The following is a 21,357-nucleotide window of genomic DNA, read 5'->3' as shown; positions in this document are numbered from 1 at the left end:
AAGGCAATAGTTGCTGCTCTGGGAAGTGTCTCTCAGCACTTTGCTTGTCACATCCCTCACAGGCCAATTCCTGCTGCATTTATTAATGAAGAATCACTGAAGCACGAGCTAATTCTTTTATCTACACTTTTGTCCCAGCAAATTGGTGTTTAATTGTATGAATGAAAAAAAAAATGTGGGTGGACACTGTCACGAAGATAAAACCCCATCAATTCCTGTCACAGAAACACTTAAAATGCTGTTTATTTCTACACAGGAGCCTGTTCAGTACATTTTGAAAAGCCACAGAGCTGCTTTGGACTGTGGGTGGGTTATTGTGGACTAATTTCTACTTGCAAGGTTTTCAAATGACAGATTATCTCCAAAAAAAATGATTGTGGAGCTGAGCTGAAAAGGGTCCTTGAGCTGAAAAGGTTTCGTTACGTTTAAATGTAATGGCAGATTCACTGATGTTCATCTTGTGGCATGAAAATTACTGTTTGTGTGTCAGAAAGAAGTTCTGTAAACTTTTTGTTCTGGATTCACAATTAAATCACTGCACTTTCTACTTACCTAATTTGAATATTGCAGGGCCATAGGATGGGAAAAGAGAGAAAGCATTAAATACAGTTTGTGTGACAGAAGTTAACAAAAGAAGAAATACTGAAAAAGCTTTCTGAGGGCTTTAATAAGTAACTAAATGACCAAACCAAACAATGTACTTACCACTGGGAAGTCGAGCTGAGCCAAAGCCCTATTTGCAAATGTTGAAGGCTTAATGACACAACTGCTTAATTCTTTGTCTTCTCTCAGACTTTTCTCTTTTAAGCTCTATTGAAGTGTACAGACAATGCAGCTTAAGATAAGCCACCTTCCTGCAAGCCAGGCAAGTCATTCCACTGAAATCAGGGAGAGGATTTCTGGCATAAAGCAGTTTCAGACATTAGGATGTAAAAATTGTAGCTTTTATTTTATAGCAAACCTTATGACCTTCCTGGACCCCAATCCAGTCCACAGCACATTCTTTCCTCTGATGGTTTATCGATAGTTAAAAAGGTAATTCATATATCCAAAGCTATTAATCTGTCAGAGAAGTGTAGGTTCAGAAATCACAGTGTCTTAAAAAGCAAGAGTTTTTTGCGGATTTTCCTGAGTCTTTGAGTGTCTCAGACAAAAGCAGCACTTGCACAGGCAGCTGCTCAGTCCACACTCACAGGTCACAGATGGCAGAAATAGAAATGCAGTAAATCACAAGGAAACCAGAAGACATCCAAGAACAAAATGCTTTTTTGAGGGATGCTTGATGTGAGATCGTCACACATTCACCGAGCACTTGGATGAAGGGTTGAGTGTTTCCTCCTCCTGCAAGGAGGGGAGGACCAAAGCCCTGCTTCTGGTACCAGGGACAGGCATTTCTACCTCTTGGCTGTTGTTGCCACTGCTCTGTGCCTTTTCAGGCTTCATTCCTGAAAGGGCAATAATTGAAGTGATCAATATTGCTGAGAGGAGCAGCAGGGAAGACTCAAATTCTAATCTCTGCTTTTGGCTTCACACCCGTTTTTCATGGACGTAACAAGAGAACAGAGCAGGACATTCAACACCACCAGGCAAGAAGGGAAGAGTAAATTATGAATTAAAGCTAAAATAAACCAGGACTGCACTATTGCTTAGGGCCTCACACCTCTATTAATCTTCATGAAGACAATAATTCAATGGAACGTGCAATATTGACCACTGGTGCTCTGCTTCAGAAACAACTCAAGCTCTTTTAGAAACAACTCAGCTCTGATCTTCCCATATTCCCACTGGTCTGCTGGTCCAATGCAGACATTCCCATATAGAAATTATACCCTCACCTAATTTATTCTAAAATCCTGCCGAAATCCATAGGATTTTGGCATAAGAAAATATTACAGCACTCCACATCACAATGTTTAGGTGGGATATCTGGAACAAATTCCTGGCTGTGAGGGTAGGGAGACCCTGGCACAGGTTGCCCAGAGAAACTGTGGCTGCCCCATCCCTGGAAGTGTCCAAGGCCAGTCTGGACAGGGTTTGGAGCAACATGGGATAGGGGAAGGTGTCCCTGCCCGTGACAGGGGGTGGGACTGGATGAGCTTTAAGGTCCCTTCCAACCCTCTGTGATTCCACACAGAACTGGGGTGAATGATCAGTTATAATAAATACTTTAATTACAGCTAATTTATCAGCTACAGCACACAAAGAGAAGACTAATTAAGTGGGCCAAGATGCAGCTCACACAAGCAAAGTCAAGATCTCAGGTGTCAGAAAGCAAACTGAGAAAGAATTACCAGGTTTTACGTTTTCCACGACCTAGAGAAGCAAAAACTGCTGATGCTCTGATGTGTTTCACAAAACTTTGCTGTGAACAGCGTGGCACAGAGGTTCAGGCAAACGTGCTGTAATGAGAGATGTAGGATGCAAAAACAATTAGTCAAGGTTTATGGAACCCACCAGCTAAACACAGGAAACTGGGAAGATTTCAAAGGCTCTGTGCAGGGGTCTGATGATAGGACAGTGTGGTGTGGCAGACTCAGAGAGAGGGTCTGCAGGCCCTTGTAGCACAACTGGAGTTGTGTCAGGGCAGGTTTGGGTTGGATGTTAGAACAAGGTTCTTCCCCCAGAGGGTGGTTGGCACTGCCCAGGCTCCCCAGGGCAGTGGGCACAGCCCCAAGGCTGCCAGAGCTCCAGGAGGGTTTGGATGATGCTCTCAGGCACATGGTGGGACTCTTGTGGATGGGCCTGTGCAGGGCTGAGGGTTGGACTGGATGATCCTTGTGGGTCCCTTCCAACTCAGCACATTCTGTAATACAAATTCACTGCCAGTTACTCTTGTGTTTAGTCATTGCAAGTACAGCCAAACATTGACAAAATAACTTCCTAGCACTGTATCATCTATTGCTTTATTTATCTTTGTAAACTTCTTCGTCCATTTCTGTTCTTGACATACTTTGAAACAAAGAGTTCTTGAAAGCCTTCAGTGGGACTCAGACACTGGTTTTCCTTCAAACAAGTGGGCTCTGAACACCAAAATCACAGAAGGAGCTTTGAAAGTGCCCACCTTCATCTTTCCTTTCCCTCATCATTAAAAATACTCTTTCCATGCTGCCAGTAATTTTCATCAGCCAAGATCAGAGTCTGGGGAGGACTCAGGGAGTCACCTAAACAGCAACAACCACCAGGAGCTCCTGCATTGTATCACCTGCAGGTAGTGTGGTGAGTCACAGAGCACAAAGCAGGCACCTGCAGAAAGCTTTAGAGCAACCAGCCATCCCAGGGGAAGGTGCAGACTAATTAAAACCAGTGCTACAAAAAGATGTTGCTGTTCTAACATGTGTTAGTGTGAGCTGGTGCACGGGAGAGCAATAAAAGAAATGTCAAAGGAAGCGAGAAATCGTGGAGGAGCCTGAGCTCAGGGATGCAAAGACAAGTGCCTGGGGAAGCAGGGCACCAGCTCTATTTGCAGCAAACAGAATTCTCTAAAAAATTCAGAGATTGGAGGCAAATGTGCAGGTGAGTCTCTGCCACGGGGACAAGTCATGATCAGAGCTCTTGGAGGCAGGTGCTCACATGGGAACGGTGACACTGCCAAACATGACCATTTGTTTCACATATAATCCTAGTTTATGACATGGACTCACCTGTGTGTGCACTCAGAGGCCAAGATAATATTTCTCCAAGATTCTTGTAGCTGTGCTGGAAGAGGAAAGAGGAGACTTAGATTTCCCAGCTCCTTACTAAGGCTCAATCTGCAATCCCCAAATCACTCCATACCTCTCACTGTGCTCACCTGTGTCACAGAGATTCCCTGGAAAGCCCTATGGACCCCCTGACAGGCCTGGAAGGCAGGACTTATCTCCTTGCCTCTGTCCCTGTGGTTCCAAGATCACCAGGGCAGTGGGCAGGTGCTGCCTGGGAGACATAAATTCCATAGCAAATGTACCTGAAGGCCTGACTTCATTCCCACTTCACATCCATCGTGATACAGAGCAAAGCTGGATCTTTGATGGGAGGCAGTTTTAGGTGACAAGATCACCTGGGTTCCAATCAGTGTGCTGGAAACTGAAGCCTAAGGAGCACCTAAAGGAACAATGAATTCTTCCCCTCCTGTATTCAGCCTCCTGGAAAAAGGGAAAAATTAAAAATCCCAAGTGCTTGAAGCTGGGCAATGAGCAGTGCCTGGGCCCCTGAAAGCTGTGTGACAAATCCTTCCCCATCTGGTGGGTCTTCAGCTAATTAACTGACATGGTTGAAAATGAGCAGCAGCTAATTGGAGCACTTTGTTCTCCCTTTCCTGGCAGCAATAAAACGGATTCCAGATGACCAGTGGTTCAACAGCTTCCAAGTAATCTCCATTCAATGGCATCAGTGCTGGGTCAGCCTCCCAACAACTTGTACACCTTGGACCAGGAATCCAAAGAGCATCATTGGAAAGGGAAATTTGTATCAGGAAACAGTGGGCAGATGTGTGCAGGCTCCAGTTCCAGTGAGATGCTGGAAAACAAGCCACCTGCAAACAATGGGAAACCAGCTGAGCTCCAGCCTTGCCTTTCCTCTGCAGCCAGGGAAACCCTCTGAGATAGTCCATGGAGCCTGGAGGCACAAGGGTACTCTGTGGTGCACTCTGCAAGAGAATTGCAATGGTAAAGAGATGGTTCTGTGAGTGTCCAAATCTGGGGTCTCCAAATCTGGAGTCCTGAGAAGGAGAAAAAGAACCCGAGTGCCACTGCTGAGGACGTTAGAGTAGCACTTGCAGGCTTTTGGGACCAAGAGTCCCATGGAGCAGCCTGTCTGCCTGCCAGCCCCACTCTCATCCAGCCCATCTTGGCTATTCCCACAGTTAGGGAGAGCCTCTCCCTCCAAACAAGTGATTTAGGAATCCCAGCTGTCACACCTCCTTCCTCCAAGAACCCCTTTCCCTTGTACCTGTTGCCATCCAAGGATTTTATTTCTCCATCCTTTCCTGTTCCAGCTCCAGCTGGCATTGCTCTCCTGAGCTGCCAGTCCCCTTTCCAGCAATATTCCCAGTGACATTATCCACTCCCAAACACAAGCAATAGCTTTCAGTGGCAGCAAGAAATCCCTTAAATACCCTCCATATTATAGAATCATGGAATTCTTTGTGTTGGAAGGGACTTCAAAGATCCTCTAATGCCAACCCCCTGCCATGGGCAGGGACACCTTCCACCAGAGCAGGTGGCTCACCCTGGCCTGGAACATTTCTCCCAGTGTGTGGGATTAGTGGGATAGGTGTGGCCAGGGATGTCTCTGTTCTGTTGTTGCCCCCAGATGGTTCAAACACATCCTCCAGAATACAAACAGGTAAACAAAGATCCCCTCCTCAAACACACAGGGGAGCAAAACTGTTTGTAAAAATACTTGCAGTAACTCGAGCACTACGATGCTCCAAGCTCAGGCCAGTTGTTGTGATCAGGCAATGATATTCCACAGGATTTCCCTGAAATCTAGGAGTGAATACTATTCCATCTGAACTTATTATATACAGAGATGTCCTTTCAAATAAGACCATAAACAGTGAATGTCAAACCCGGGTGTTTTAATGTATTTTGCTCTCAATTGCAACATGGTAAAGCAGGCTAAACCCACTGAGGACATTAGTTGGGCTGCAATGAACCCAAAATCTATGAGAAGACTCACATCCAATGAAGGTTTTCCTCATTTCTCTGCAACATGAAATTTTAAAATTTCTCCTGGCATTTCTAGTTGTCTGGTCTTCACTGGATGATAAAAAACCCTGCTGATTTTCACTTCCAAACCATGATAAGTTCAAGGACTTTTTGTTTTCTATTTTCATCTTAAATTATTAAATTCTAGCAAAATGACATTAAAACCTGTATTAACTAAGAGAAGTTCTGTGTTTCTGAGTTTCGGGTCTGTGTTTCTCAAGTTTGGAAACAAGAAAGCATAAATAAAATATCTCCATGGGATGCTAATTCACTTCTCTGTCTGGAATGCATGAAATACAGCTGTGGAATACAGATCATCTGCTAGCTAGAAACATCATTTAATATTTATTACTGCACATTTTGCTCAGAGGATGCAAGGAGGGCACCCCCCACTTCTTCATCTGTGATTTTTTGAGAGCCCTGACCTCACAATGTGCCACCATTAAACAATATTTATTTTACCCCATTTTAAACTGCATCAGTTTGGATGTTTCCCAGCCTCAGGCTTTTAAAAACACCAACATAAAGTTCATTTGGGAAAGGAGTTTGAAGACATCCTTTCACTGTGGAAATGGGAGAATGATCCAGCTGGAAGAAATGCCGTGATCCTGGGAGGGCAGAGGGATCCTGGAATTGCCTCTGCAGAGGCTTTGGCTTCCCAAAGGGCTGCAGCCACTGGGCTACAAAGAGCTTCCAGAGAAAGCAAATTCCACATTTTGGCAAAAAACTAAATTACGGTTTTCAGGAAAATGTAAAAAAGGCTCCATTCTTAATAAGTAGTGACATTTTCATTTGGGTGGTTGGTGTCCTGTGCTCTTCAGGGGCGTCCACTCGTCCTGAGTTAATGGGCTGAGCTGTATAAACACACACATCCATATCCCAGTCAAATCACATTAATATCACTTAATACATTGTGATGTACCTGTATGATGAGGCTGATCACAGGCAGGGATTTTCAAGTGCTGGTCACCTCTGTCCTTGCTCTGTGCAATTCAAAACATGACAGTTTAGAAGAGGTAACAACAAATTTGCTGTCAACCCTCTGTGCTCCTGATCTCTATGTGGGAATTATGGCATTTGCTTGAAGGTTGGACTTAATGATCTTGGAGGTCTTTCCCAACCTTAATAACTCTATGATTCTAATGCATTTTGAGTTATGGTAATAAACTTAAGACCATTAAGGGTTTGCTCCATCTCCCTGATGGACATGACACAACCCCCAAACATGTTGAAGTTAAAAACACTGTGGATTTAAACAGCTTTTTGAAAGAGTGTTTAAGAAAACAGTGGGATTTCTTACACAGGGAAGGCTTTTGATGTTCAATCACTTTGAACAGGAAGGAGAACTGTCTTATACCTATGTTTTTATGCTCCCATTCAGGTGGTAACACTCCTCCTTCCAACATGAGAAACAGGTGCTAATACGGGGATATTTTTTAAAAACAGTCATTAAGCATCATGGTGCATTAAAAGAAAACGTAAATTTCTCTGATAAAATGGTTAAAAAGGTCTAATCCTGAATTTCTACCTCTGCACCCCAAATGCTGCTTCTCTGAAAGTCAAAAGCAAATTTATATTCCAGACCAAGGGAACTGAAGCCACCCTTTACCTCCTTCGCTTAGCAAAGAAATAAGAGAAAAATTAACTTTTCTGTCATTACTATGTACTGGCAAAGCAGACATCAGCCAATTATCCCATGAAAAATATCAGCAGCTTCCCCCAAAAGCGAGGCAGGCTCATGTTGCCAGGTGACAGAACCAAGGAGCCAACTGAGCTCAGCATTCACTGCTCTGATGCACCATGAGGACTTTATGTCCTGAGCATGAACCCACAGCCAGCATCCCACTGCTCCCCTTTCACTGGATTCTTATACCCTAATGGAGCTCCACATTATTTTGTCAGAAGGCACAGCAAGGGTGGTTTGAGATCTGCAAGCAGGTGGAGCAACCAGGACTGAAACAAAACGTGCTAAAGCTGCTGAAATAGGGGTGACTGTCTCCAACCAGCATTAACCCCAGGCCTACAGAGGCTCCTGTTGACACCCATTTGACCAGCTGCTAAAATAGAGACTTCCCAGAACACTCCATATACTGAAAATACAGCCCTTGCCAAGGCAGAGCTGGTAACCATAAAACACTGGGTGCTGCACACAGGAGATATAGGAGGGGAACTCTGGAGGTCGGGACACTCCAGTAAACCTGACTTGTTGAAGAGGCACCACGGGACATTTACAGCCAACACTGCCAGAAGAGCTTTTCCTAAACAAGTGTTTTTCATTTCCAGAGGTACAACCACACTCCTGTTGCCTGCCCTGAGACCCAGCTCCTGCTTTCTGGTCACCTTTAGCAATTGTTTCCCAAATTTACACACGTGTGCAAATATTTTTTTTACTGCTGTAACACAAATCATTTCAACAACCCCTTGAATCACTGCCACTGGAGCTGGGGAGCTGCAAACCCTGAACATGAAACACAGAAAGCCAAAATTTCACAGCAGTCTTCTTTGTAAGCAAGATTTCAAAGAATCCCAGGATGGTTTGGGTTGGAAGGGACCTTAAACATCATCTCATTCCACCCCCTGCCATGGGCAGGGACACCTTCCACTAGCCCAGGTTGCTCCAAGCCCCGTCCAACCTGGCCTTGGACACTTCTAGGGATGTATTTTAGTACAAATAGTACCTGTAGACATACAGGTTTGCTTGATTTCCTCTGTGGTATCACTTTTTTTTAGTCCTTGTCCAGCTCTTATCTCCCCCTTTTTATGCTCAAATTCAGCATAAAAAAGAATCCCGGGACAAGACCACGTCCTGAGCTCCCCCAGACTTCCATTTTCATGGGAAATGTTTTCTCCCAGGTGCTGCTGGCTCCCAAACAGATCAGGATCAATGGAAAATGCTTGATGTCCTTTCAGAGCTCTCACATTAACACTGTTACATAATTAGCTCTTGTTACCACCTGCATTTGTCTAATTCCAGGAAACCCAGCTTCCCTGCCAGTGCCCTCACTTCTGGAAGAGGGAAGAGCGCAGTGACTCAGCCTGGGGGTAGGTGAGAGCAGTCAAAATTGCTCATCTTTGTGTTGAGGGTGTTGATTAGTAATTGGATTGCCTGGGAATCCAACACTGGGTAATCTGCCTCCTAGAAAAAACCTGGATACTGCTCCAGATTTGGCTTGCTCCTGTAGAGCAAATGGAGAGAAGGTGATTATTCCATGTGCCAAATGCACCACGTGCATGTTCAAAGCACTTTGGGTGCCATTTTCTTGTGGATGTTTGGAGAAGGAGCATCCTTTAGAGAGAAAAGGCTGCAGAGGAGGTATGGAATAAATCCTCATCTCCGGAAAAAATCGTAGCTGGTTTTAATTAAGCTGAGCAAAGGGAGGTTACCTGGGAAACTGTACTGGGAAAAACGAGTGTGAAAAGGTAAAATAGGTGATCAAGATCCCTGTTTTCCATCAGCACGAACTAAGAGTCAGGGCTCCAGTTGGGGATTGGTTGGAATAAGCTCCAAAAGTTGAATTTGGCCCAGAATTCATCAAGGAAGACTCTGCTTTGTGCTTGTATCTTTTCTTTTTATACTTCCCTTTTGGCAGAGGTGCTGCAGAACACGGGGTGCAGCTGAGGAGATTTTCTGCAAGGATATTTTAAGCTCCCAGGTAGGAGAGTTTTGCTCAAAGTGTACTATTATTATTCCCCTTCAGGAAAAACAGCTGTGGAAACTCTGATTGCGTTCACTTTAAGGCTCGCTGGTATATTTATAAACAGAACTGGTGGTGATTTGGGTTTCTCAGAAGCCAATTTTGCTGTTTATCCGTAGGAGAAAAAAATATATTTCAGAGGGATGTCTTAAAGAGTAGAACTAGAAAAACTTCCCCATCTGCTACAACTCCATTAAATGCTAAAATGTGGAATTTTCAAGCCTGTGATTTGGGTGGTAAAGGTTTGAGCAGTTCTGTTCACATTGACTGTTTGCATCTCTCCAGGCATATGGGGATTGTTTGTGGATGCCTGAAAAAAGCCTAAATTTGTACACACAGGCAGGATAATTCTTATTAAAGACAATTTTTATTAATGAATTCTATTGACATATAACCCTCTACTTGTATGTCCCAGACTTCTGAGTACACAAACATCCTCTGAGAGGGAAACATGTCATTATTAAAGAGATATTAATTTTAAAAGTATCATAAAAATAGCTATTACTGGTCTAAATCACAGTATTTTCAGCTTATGTCTGTGTTTATGATAATGTAAAATTACTGTATGACTTCAAGAATTAGAGCAGTATAAAAACTGATAAAATCTTAAAGAAATATGATCTCCTTTGGTTCCAGCTACTTAATGGAAAGATCTGGAATGTTTTTTCATTAATGGATACATCCTGTTTTAAGTTTAATCCTCCTTAACACATCTCCACCCTGCTTTTTTTGTAGTACAAACCACACAATATGACCTGCATAGAAGAAAATGATGTTCAACTTTCATGCCAATAATTGCTTTCAGCACAAAAATAAGCCATTTTCCATCTCCACTGCTCAAAGAGATGAATTCAGGGAGGTTTGCATGTGGTAGATGCACCTGTAGTGCTGAATTTTAAGAACAAGTTGCATCTGTCCTGATTTTTTTTGGCCATCTCAGCTTCGTTTCTGACTATTTTTAAATGACAAATAAACATCATATTCTACATAAAATGGTAAAAAATTCCTACTCAAAAAAATCCTACCCCAAGTTCTGAAGAACACTCATAGTAATGATGAGGATGGAGACAACTCAAAGAACTTCTGGTGGTCAATAAGAAAATGAGTTTCAATCAGAATATAAATCCCTTCAACTGGTAATCCAACAAAAAAATTAAATTACCATCCTTATTCCCCCCCTTTTTTAAAAATATTCTTAAATAGTTTCTTTTCCTAAATATTGGTAGTTTGACAGTTTTGTAGTTCTACTTTAAATAAAAATTTCTTGACCTTCTTTAGCACCAAGCTCTATTCTTGCTTTGTCTTATGAAAAATCTTAATTGTATTAAATTATCTAAAGTTTATTTGATGTGATACTTGTTCAGGGAGGTGTTTGCAACAACATGGGGATACTCACAAGGTAGTTTTGTTTTGATTTTAATGCATAAAAAATTTATGGAATTTGGAATATGTGTATTGAGTTACTGCTGAATATACTCAACCAGAATAAAAAGCCCTGTTTTTAGGATACAATGTGATATGATAAGCACATTTTAATTAAAAACACTGTTATTTTATGGAATATCAGATTTCAATGGCACAGCAACCACTGGAAAACATTTCTACCTCCCTGCTCCCTGTGTTTTTCTACCTGCCCTGGAAAACAACATCCCACACTCTGCTGTCCCTCGGATCTCTTGAAGGATGTGCTGGAAAGCTGAGATACCCATGTATGGATTCCCTAAGCCTTTAAGAAGAAGGTCTTACTGTTATCCAGTTATCTCAAATTACAATCCAATCCCAGCTGAGGGAAAGGGGAGATAGAGGTGTTTGTAATATCAAAAACAGACCACAAGGTAAAAAATGACATTGGGGAATAAGTACAAGAAAAGCTGCTTTATCTCTGCTGAGGCCATCCCAGAAAGTCCTATCCTGCATTTGACTTGCTGGTAAACATTCTGCTTCAGAGGAGTGCAAATCTCCTCCTCCTTCTTTGGGTAACAACATCTTTTTTCTTCAGTAAAACACACGTGATATCAAAATACCAGTGACGCCCAAATTTGTCTCCCACTGGTTCTGGAAAGAAAGCAGCACCTGCAGCAACCAGCACCAACAGGTCTGGGGCAAGGGCTGTTCCATCTCTTGCAGAGAGCACTGGAACACATCCTAATAGCCTTTTAAAATGATAATTGAAGTTTTATATATGTAATAACCTGAGCACTGAAATGCAAATTAAAAATAATTGCTATTGCTCTCATCTATCTCTGCTCTACAGGCATGAGTTGTCTCACAGCACAACAACTGCTGTCTGCTGGGGGCCTGGGGCATCATTCCAGTTTTCATGCCTTGTTTTAAGAGAAGAGGGGAGCATGGGGAAAGCAAGCTGGAGGAACATTTACCCCCTATTTCCATTTAGGCATTCAAGCTTCAAATCCTATTCCTGGCCTCGCAGGAATCTGCTCATGGATCCCTCAAATGCATCCCTGCAGATTCTCCCAGGGCTCTTGTTTTCCCTCGAACTGCTGTGCAATCAACTGTGTTTCACTGTATATGTCCCCTGTCCATTTTATTACTCTGCTTCAGCCCCAGCGTGCTCAAGGAGGGATTTCCAAAGTGTGTTACACATCCCTCACCACGGGCAGGCCAGAATTACCTCAGAGCACTGTGAAAAGGCTCATTGAAGAGCTGCTTCTCCTCAGCCATGCCCTGGGTGTGCAGGGGGTGCTAAAGCAAAACAGGAACAAATGATGTCTAGTGATCCATCAGTGTGGGTGATGAAGGCTGAAGACAAGTCTGTGGATAATTCTGGCAGAGACCCCACCTCAGAGAAGAGGTAAAGCTCATTCAGGAGCACATTTAGATAACCTGGTGCCATCCACTTCTCCAGAATCCTCCCCAGCCCTGAGGAGCAGAGCCTGCTGTTTTGGCTGAGTACTTCAAGCACTTTGCCTCACTCCACATCACTTCCATCCTTCTCTGAATTCAGCCTGTGCCAGCTGTTCCTAATCCACAAGCTCCTCTCCTCCAGGCTCCATAAACCTGATGGAGAGTGTGAGAAGTTTGCAGAGTTGATACATAAACTGTCTTTCCAAGAAAGTGCCATCTGTATTCCGTGCTAAAATTAAGCCAGGCTAATTGGCTGCCTCACACGGAGCGTGATGTGCTCTGCCTGATGAAGGAACACGTGTATGAGTGGATTTAAACTGTTCCATTATTCTCCATTATGGAAAATGTGCTCACCCTGTTAAACCCTGCCATTAGATCCGTGCTGGTGGCTGCACAGCCAAAGTAGGAGCCTGCTCCTACATGCTGGACCAGGTGACCCAGGGCGGCCCCAAAAAATCGTGGCTCAGAATTAGCCAAAAGGAAATGAACCTGCTTAAAATACAAAGGCTGACCTTTCACAGCTCTTAGAAGTTATTTGCAAACAGAGCTTCACTTCTCCAAGTCTGGGAGGAAGCACTGGATGTGGAATAGCACAACTTTTGTACTGATTTTTGCTTCCTACGACAACATTCCTGCTTTTCCTCAAATCCTCTTTATGTAAAGTGATTCTGTTCACCACTATGAGGAATCTGCAATCAGATTTCCCCCCCTTTTTTTAGGATAAAACAAGTAGCAAAGGAGAGAGAAAGCAAAGAGCAGTTCAAAGGAGGGAGCACTTGGTGTGATCACCCCTTTGCATCCACACAGGAAGCTGCTGAAATGGGAAAGGGACCTGCTGCTTCATCCCTAATCCCTCCAGCATCCATGAAACAATCAAACATCTACTTTTCCCAAAAAACCTTTCCTCACAGAATCACACTCTTGTACAACATAAGAGCTGAGATGTGCATCTGTCACAGTAAAGAAATATAGTAGAATTTTTTAATATATTAAATTATACTATATTGGATAAAATTCCATTTTAATTTGAAACTCAATGGATATTAAAGGCAACTTTAAAAAGTTATTATCTAAGTTTTAATTGCATACATTATGTTTGCAGCCTTAGGTACTGCAGGTAGTTCTGTAATATTTCCTGCAGTATATTGAGATCATGGAGCAACCATTTAATTCTGCTTGAAGAATGTTCCAGAGAGAACTGTGGGGGGAGGAAAAGTATAAAACTCCCAAGTTTTGACTGTTGAGTGAAACACCAATGGGTTTGGGCCCATTGGCAGGGAAGTTCCAAACTTTTAGCTGTAGTAAGAACATTAAAAGCATATGGGCTGTCATTAGACCCTCACTGAGTCCACCCTTGATAGTCAGACACCACAACAAAAATAGCAGGATTGTCAAGCTGCAATATGGGTGTTTGGAACAATATCAGATATTTTCCTGCAACTATATCAATGCATGGAAAATATCAAATGTGTCCAAGCATTTAAGTGGGACAGCATCTTCACCTCCTGGGTTGGAGGAGGTTGGTTGTGTGAGTCCCAGGTGTGCAGAACCTCTGTCCCTTGACAAGATTAACCAGAGGATCTGCAGAAAAATTGCAAGCATGGGCTGGGAATAATCAGATTTCCAGTCCTGTGCTGAAAGAGCTGGAGATTTCACAGGGAGAAATGACTCCCCTTAGTTTCCTGTGCGCCTGCCTCTCTGCAAACATCAAAGTATCCAACATCACATGGTTTCGAGAGACCAAAATTCACCAGCGTCTGAGGGGCTCTGGAAAGCCAGAATCATCTTCCCTGTAATTCAGGAATCAACTCATGTTGCACAGTTCCAATCTGGGGACTGTGGTCCCTTTGGCTCCCCCTGTAAATGCATTTTTGGGGCCTCATTAAAGCAGATGAACACCTTTGTACCCATCCTGACTCTGCTCACAGGGGACAAAGGGGGCCAGAGAGATGAAATGCTGAAGATGAGCAGTGAAGAATCCTGTTGGGAGACCTAAACCACTTCACCCTTCACACCACACACGTGAAGAGGTTTTCTGCACACAGACAAGTCACTGACAGTTCTCCAGCTCAAATGCTTCTCACACCAATTGCTGCTGAAGTGCCACAGAAGTGATCTGGACCTTGCCACAAATAATGTCACCTCCCACCCTCCCCCCATTACCCAGTACCAGGAGGAGTGACTTTTCCTACAAACCACTTTTGTGAAATTAGTACTTAACGACACAATTAATTTATTACATTGCTTAGGAACTTCTGAAAATACTTTTTTTTTCCCTCCCTGATATGAATGCCTTTTAAAAAATAATCATAATTAAACAAAAAAACCTTCCAGGTATTTTTTTAAAATTACTCAGAATTTCTACACTCATTTGAATATTGAATATTATTACCTATGCTTTTTTTTTTTCATCTTGAAACAGGCAAATCCATAAAGAAACACTCAAAGCATATTCCACATATCTCACTTTGATACCCTCTGTATGATGGAACTCGTGCAAACCCACCCCTGCTCAACATAAAGCTGAATAAAACCCCAAGTAATGCACAAACAACTCAAATTCATAACAACATCTTCCAGAAAAGGATTAGGCAGAACAACCATTTGATCCAGCACAGGAAATATAGATATTTATTTCCTTCAATACACGTGGAAGGACTTCTGAACTGGGAGTTGTGAGGTTGCTGAACAAGCAGAGCCCACGAGGGCAGAGGGAATGCAAGCCCTGGAGGACAGAGCACAGTATCTTTGACTCCTTATTTTCAGTTCCTCTGATTATCTGACAGCGCTGCATTCACCAAATGTTTGTTTAACTTGGAGAGTTTGCTTATTTAAAAGCAATCTCTGCAATGAAAATGTGGTGTCTGAGTGGTTCTGGGGAGCAGGGGATGGGAGGGAGCCGAGCAAACAAAGACACGCAGAGTTTTCATCTCTCGTTCAATCATTCGAAATGAACACAAACTTTTTTTCTTTTCCTCGTCGTTTAATTTGAAATTAGTCTAATCAGACATCTGCCAGGATCTGTCTGAATTAACAGAACTGAACACAAATCTTCCATGAGCACTCAAGTGCTGCTTCCCTCAAACGGCACTAACTCACACGGACACTCTGTGGAACTAATTGAACAGCCCCAGCTCAATATTCCAGACTTTCTGATTTAACTTTATTACAGTCAGAACAAATAACAGTATAAGGGGAAACATGTTGTTAAGGACTCAGTTCTGAAGTGGTTCAATAAAAGCAGGCTGCTTATCCTACTTTATTATCTTTATTATCGCTGCTTTTAGATGGAAAGAGAATTTCCTCTCAAGACAAAAAAGCAGAGTTTGCCTCAAAGCCCCTTGTTTTCTTTTGAATAGCAAGGTACAGTTTACTTCTTAGAATTCCATGGGAATTTTATTCTTGCCAATAAAGGGAATTTTGATACTGGGGCATTTTTCTCTTCCTGTGACATGTTATGGCTGAATTTGTCAGCATTTATTAAGGTTTTGACATCACTCAACAACACTGAGGTGGATTCTGCTGACTCTGGACATGTTCTGAACTAAACATCTTTTGCCAAACTCCTGAAATTACACAGGAGCTGCCCTCAGTAGCAGAGGGAGTCTTTTCAAGTCTATGTTCCTGGCCTATCGAGGGGGTAGGACTTCCCAAATCAGATTAAGAGAGTGGAGGGACTTTTTTTAGCATGTGTTTGTGGGGTTGATATTTACACCAACATAATGACTATCTGAAAACCCCACTAATTCCAGGAACCAGTTTAAATCTACATCAAGTGACACTTGATTTATTTTTTTTTTTTAAAAATCTGAATAAAAAGACAATTTTCCTTATGTCTTTTAAACAAAAATACTGTGTTTTAACCCAGACTTTTAAAGGTATCTAAGATTTCAGCCTATAAATTCTAAAGAATAACTGCAAAATTCTGTGATATATGAAAAAAGAAGCATTTACCTGAGAGTTTTAAGCTCTTGCCACCTTTATGGACAGCTGGGTGTTCATGGGCTTTGGAGGATGACACAGGAGAGAGGTTTTCATTCCTGGGGCAGTCCTGTCCCTCGAGGTCACTGCCAAAGCTGTATAAGGAACAAGAGTGAAGTTTCCATGAATTTTTCAGGCAGCCCTGCCTCTGTCATCCCTTAATAAATAAATAAACAAATAAAATCGAGCCTGAATGTCCCCTCTTTTTTTTTTTTTTTCTTTAATGAGTAATGGGAAATGAGACAGAATCAATCATTGGCAAAGTAAAAGATGTTTAATATTGATTGTTCTTCTGAAGGATGAGGAAGCTTTTCTAATGGTCGTAGGGGGACACAGGGAGGGGGGAGCTCATAGATTTGTTTTCCTTTCTGTATTCCCAAAGGAGTAAGGAGAAGATGAGGTCATGATAGATTATAATCCTGCAAGCAATGACTAATGAGTAACTGAACTACCTTTGTAGCAGCAGTGAAGGCAGCAATAGCCAGAGTAATTGGGTTTATTGGGTTTCTGCTTAGCACAAGTCCAGACCTCTCTTAAACATCCTGTCCCTTCAAATCATTTTATGCTCAATGTCTTTCCTTTTTATTATGCCTGACTTGAGTTATTTCATGAAATTTGACCTTGTATTCTTAATCTCATCTACTTGTTCTGAATAGTTCTTCTTTATTTTCCTTCAATAATTGTTCTGTCAAACAGTCCATGTAAGCACAACATGGTGCCAGCCCCTGACTCAGGATGGATGTACATTAATGTAACCCCAACAGCCCAGTTTCACCTTCTCAGAGAAACTGGCTCAAGAAATAATACTCAGGGATAAATTCTGAGGAAGTGCAGGACCCTCTTGTACAAATTACTACGGTAACTCTGTGTTAAAATTAATTACACATTCCCTTTTCAACTAAATGTTATTTTTTTTAACCTGGTTGGAAACAGCAAGAGTTATATACAAGTTAGAAAAAAAAAAAAGTTATTGTTTGCCTTTTTTTTTTTTTTCTAAAAGGGCTTTTACACTCCTGCAGTGAAAACATCTCTCTGCAGAAATGTATTCTTGGAGGGGAAAGAAAAAAAAAGTCAGTGACATTGCACTTCCAATTCCTCAAGAGCAAACCAGACATTTCGTACAAGCTGGTTGTTCCCTAAAGCTGGGTGGTTTGCACAGTGAATTTACTCCTCTTGCCATATTATGTCAAGCTGGTTCAACAGGATCTCCCTTTGGGGAAGTGTTTTCAGGCCCTGCTCGTGCTCCCAGTGTCTCTGGCACTTGTGTTCCCACGTTTCCCAGTGGTGGCTCATTTCACAGTCACTGCAGAGGCAGGGCCTGTGCTTCCTTGCTCCCTCTACATATGTTCCAGTCCCAGCTGGCATCATTCCCTCTGGAGGGAAAACTCCTCATCCAGATGATGTTTGGTCTGACTGTTCTTGTGTCCCCCCAACAATCATTTCCATGCCTCCTACATCAGATTCTTTTAGGGGAAGAGAGGCACAGTTGTAGAATCAGACTGTGTCTTCCACCTCTATAAAAGGGAGAGGGAATCCCTCACCTCCTGAGAGATGAACTGGTGAAAAATATTCCTAGAAGAGCTAAGCATACTGTTGAAATTTCATGAATTTATTTCCCCCCATCTTTGCCCAAAGGAAAATAGACTATTGTGGAATCTACCCGAGACCTGACAATTGCCACTTGACCTTCCAGTCACAGACTCTGCAAGGCCACTGAAAAGAGACACCTTGTGATTCAGGGAAGGGAGAGAAAGGTGCACAGAGGGATTCAGAAGGTTTGGAGTGGTCACATTTGCTCTTCACCCTTTTCAGGTCTCGTGGGACAAGTTCTGTTTCCATGCAACGAGCTGCACAAGGCAAACAGTCCTCCAGAATCTGTGCAATGCTTGTGGAAATCTGATTTAAAGAGTTAGTTCAGTTCAGCTACAAAACACATGGTTTCCAGTCAGGCACGAGAATACACATTGTGTTTTCTACATAAAGGCAGTGGAGGTACTTCACCCTCACTGGAACTATAGAACAAACACATCACTGAGTCAGTCAGCTATGGAAATTCAGGGGGTTTGGGGGGTTAGCATTGCTCTGGCTGTGCCTGCAGCTGTGGAGACAATACTGTGACCCTGTGTCTGATGCACACCTTGGGCAAAAGGCTGTGGATAGTTTCCTGTAAATCGAGAATAATTATGAATAGATAGTACAGCAAAAATTTCCAAGATATAGGCACTGCTGGGAGGCTTAATTCATTCTGGAATACCAGTTTGGTAGGTGCAAAGTAGGGCTCTGAACACAGCCTGGCTGAGCCCTGCTTCCCCAGGAGGTCTCTGAGCGGTCTCATTGACATTGATTCCCCATGACAGACTCCAGATAGAACATGGATTACCACTGGTTCTGCAGGCTTACAAATGTTTTGTGCTACATTGCAACAGCTGCATGCACATCATTAGACATGGAGCAGAAAAAAGAAGTATTACTAACAGAGAAAAGTTATATACACTAAAAGAAATTAACGCAGAGATTATGCAAGTTTTTATACTCCCAAATTCGCTGTAGCTACCCACTGAACAGTCTTACAGTCTGTTACATCTTGAACTGATCCCTCTGCTTTGTGCACTGCCATCCTCCAGCTCTGTTCACAAAGTTTTTGGCACCTTTCAAACCCACAGTAGAAATAATACATACAAGAGCTGGTGCCTTCACTCACAGAGAGTCACCAGCGAAGGCAGGAGAAGGGGCTGATGATAATAAGTATAATAGTAACTGCATTAGGCCAGCAGGGTCAACAGCTAATCTTGCTGCACTCTGAAAAAGGTTATTTTAATTCCAGTAATTGGCCCCAACCACCAGTAAGAATTGATGTGCTGCCACTTTTATCTGCTTGCTGCTCCCCATGTTCATGTGCAGCAGCTCTGCAAGATGAACACAAATTACCTGCTGGAGTCAATGGAAGTGATTGTTTCTGTTCACATTATTGATCAGTTGTGTTGCTTACACAAAGCCTCAGTCATTGGACCCTCCCCAGCTTATTGAAGATGGGCTGTCTGTAGGTACCACAGTGTTCAGAGAGCCAGGGAACAGGCTAATTTTTATTGTGCTGGCCATCATGATTACAATTATTTTTCTTAATGGAACTAACATTTATATGATGCTGATCATGCAGTTGCCCTACAGCACTTTGCAAGCTTCACAAAAGGCTCCACAAATCATATTTCTGAGCCTAAAAGCATTATTAGATACTTGTAATGTGGCCTGGGGCCAAGAGAAAGATCAGGCTCGTCCTTAATGTGTGTTGCAACAAAACATCATGTTCTAAATACAGAGACCACCCAGAGGGCCCTACAGCTGCACTGGGTGTGTGGAGACTCACAGAACCACGACTGAAAATCAGGAGAGCCACCAAGAAGGGCTGGTGGAGTTCACAGGAGTTCATGTGTGTGAGTCATGGCCACTCTGACACCGTTCCCCTCTCAGGAGGCTCCTTTTCACCTCCAGCTTTTCAGGGAATACAAAGCTCCCGACACACACTCAGTAACTCTGTTAAATGGAGTGGACATAACACACAATTATGCTTTGGTGTGAATACTTGAGCTCCTTGTCAGCAACTTTGCTGGTGTTCATATTTTATAGTGGGTTCCAGCTCCTCTGCAGAGCAGGTTGGACACAGAGCCATGAACACCTCGTTTTTTGGTCCCTGAACCAACTCAGTGTCCTCACAGGCCCATCCCTGCCCTCACAGACATGTTCTCAGGTACTGCAGCTTCCACTGGGATTCCACTCTAGGTTTTAGCTCCTGTTCCAGGGAACACACTGTCTGTCACTTCACTTTTCTACTGGGAGGGGAAAAAAAAGCTCACACATGTTTAAGTGCTTTTAAATTTGAGGCATTACCTTAGGAAATGCAGAGTAAAAAAACAGGGCCAGGAGCTGGACTCGGTGATCCTTGTGGGCCAGTTCTAACCCAGGATATTCTGTGACCTTCTATGACTTTCTAAATAACATTATTTAGATAAAATTTCCAGAGCTGTAATACCACAGGGAGAAAAAAATATTATTACTAATAATATGTTGTAACAAAATAAGAGCCTGAAAACAGGGTGTCTTGAAATTTGGGAAGGGTTTGGCAAGGGTTTGGCTACTTTCATAGGAAGAAATTCCAGTTCAGAGTCCTGGGTTATGTCCTGTCATTTAATCATTTGAAACTTTGAGGGTTTGACAACCCTTTGTCCCACAAACAGGGGCACAGGGAGTTGGCAGCAGCCTGTTGGAGAATCCTGCCTTTCCCACAAAATCGGGACAAAACCTCTAAATGTCTTTTCTTCCCGGTGCTTGAACTTCACATTTGTGTACTAAGGTGGAAGGAATTAATTACAGAGCTTTCAGCAGAGCTGAGAGCTCTTCACGGGAAAGCACCTTAATATGGGGTGTAAATAAACAATCCAAGAACTTTGGACCCACTCCAGAAGCAATTCTTGTCTTCCTTTCTTTATGGATACTCAGCGAGCTGCCCCCATTCCCAAAGAAATATTTGAGGAAATTAGTTTTTCCACCTGATTCTTTGGCCAATTTCCCACAGCAGAGATAAGACCCAGAGCATGTGCATTTACAGATTATGGTTCTCTGTTCTCCTTGTCCTTGTAAAAAGGGGACTTGCTTTCTCCAGGAATATTCCAGCCTAAACACTTGGAGTACTTTTTTAACAACATAAAGATAAGTTAAATTAGAAAGCTCAGTTCAGCAAGGAGAAATGCAGCTGAACTTCAGGAGAAATTCAATTCATGAGATGACAAAACTTTTTACTTTTACTTGTTAAACTCCTTCTCACTGACTCAGTTAAGGAAAACAAACAAAAAAACCCAAATAAACCACATGTAAAGTGGGGTGTTGAGGCTATTTTAAAAAACAAAAGTAGCAACTAGCCAGGAATCCTGCCATGAACGCCAGTAATTTAATGCAAGTAAAATATAATGACTTTGAGTGCAGATTAAAAAGCAAAATATGTTAGAAGCACTCACACTAATCCATTGGGTAAATAAAGGTACAAAATTTTATGTATTTTTTGCTAATTACTACCAGAACTACATGGGGGTTTGTCAGCAATTCTGTTCTTTATTCAGATAAAGGGAAGTACATTC

The 21,357-nt window shown here is 42.5% G+C and overlaps 1 long non-coding RNA gene across 2 annotated transcripts; it reads right to left on the bottom strand.

Moving 5' to 3' along the window:
- Positions 1–2,297: 2,297 nt before the first annotated feature.
- LOC116792450 lies at positions 2,298–16,317 on the bottom strand. 2 transcript variants are annotated; one of them, XR_004359128.1, is made up of 3 exons: positions 16,202–16,317; positions 6,610–6,670; positions 2,298–2,399 (listed from the first exon to the last, which is right to left on the bottom strand). It is a non-coding gene; the product is annotated as an uncharacterized LOC116792450 (long non-coding RNA). The 2 variants fall into 2 exon arrangements; XR_004359129.1 differs by lacking the exon at positions 6,610–6,670 and adding an exon at positions 3,642–3,696.
- Positions 16,318–21,357: the final 5,040 nt, after the last annotated feature.

This window comes from Chiroxiphia lanceolata, chromosome 11, assembly GCF_009829145.1.
Source record: "Chiroxiphia lanceolata isolate bChiLan1 chromosome 11, bChiLan1.pri, whole genome shotgun sequence".
Classification (NCBI taxonomy): Eukaryota; Metazoa; Chordata; class Aves; order Passeriformes; family Pipridae; genus Chiroxiphia; species Chiroxiphia lanceolata.
This window is presented reverse-complemented; position numbering and strand designations above follow the sequence as displayed.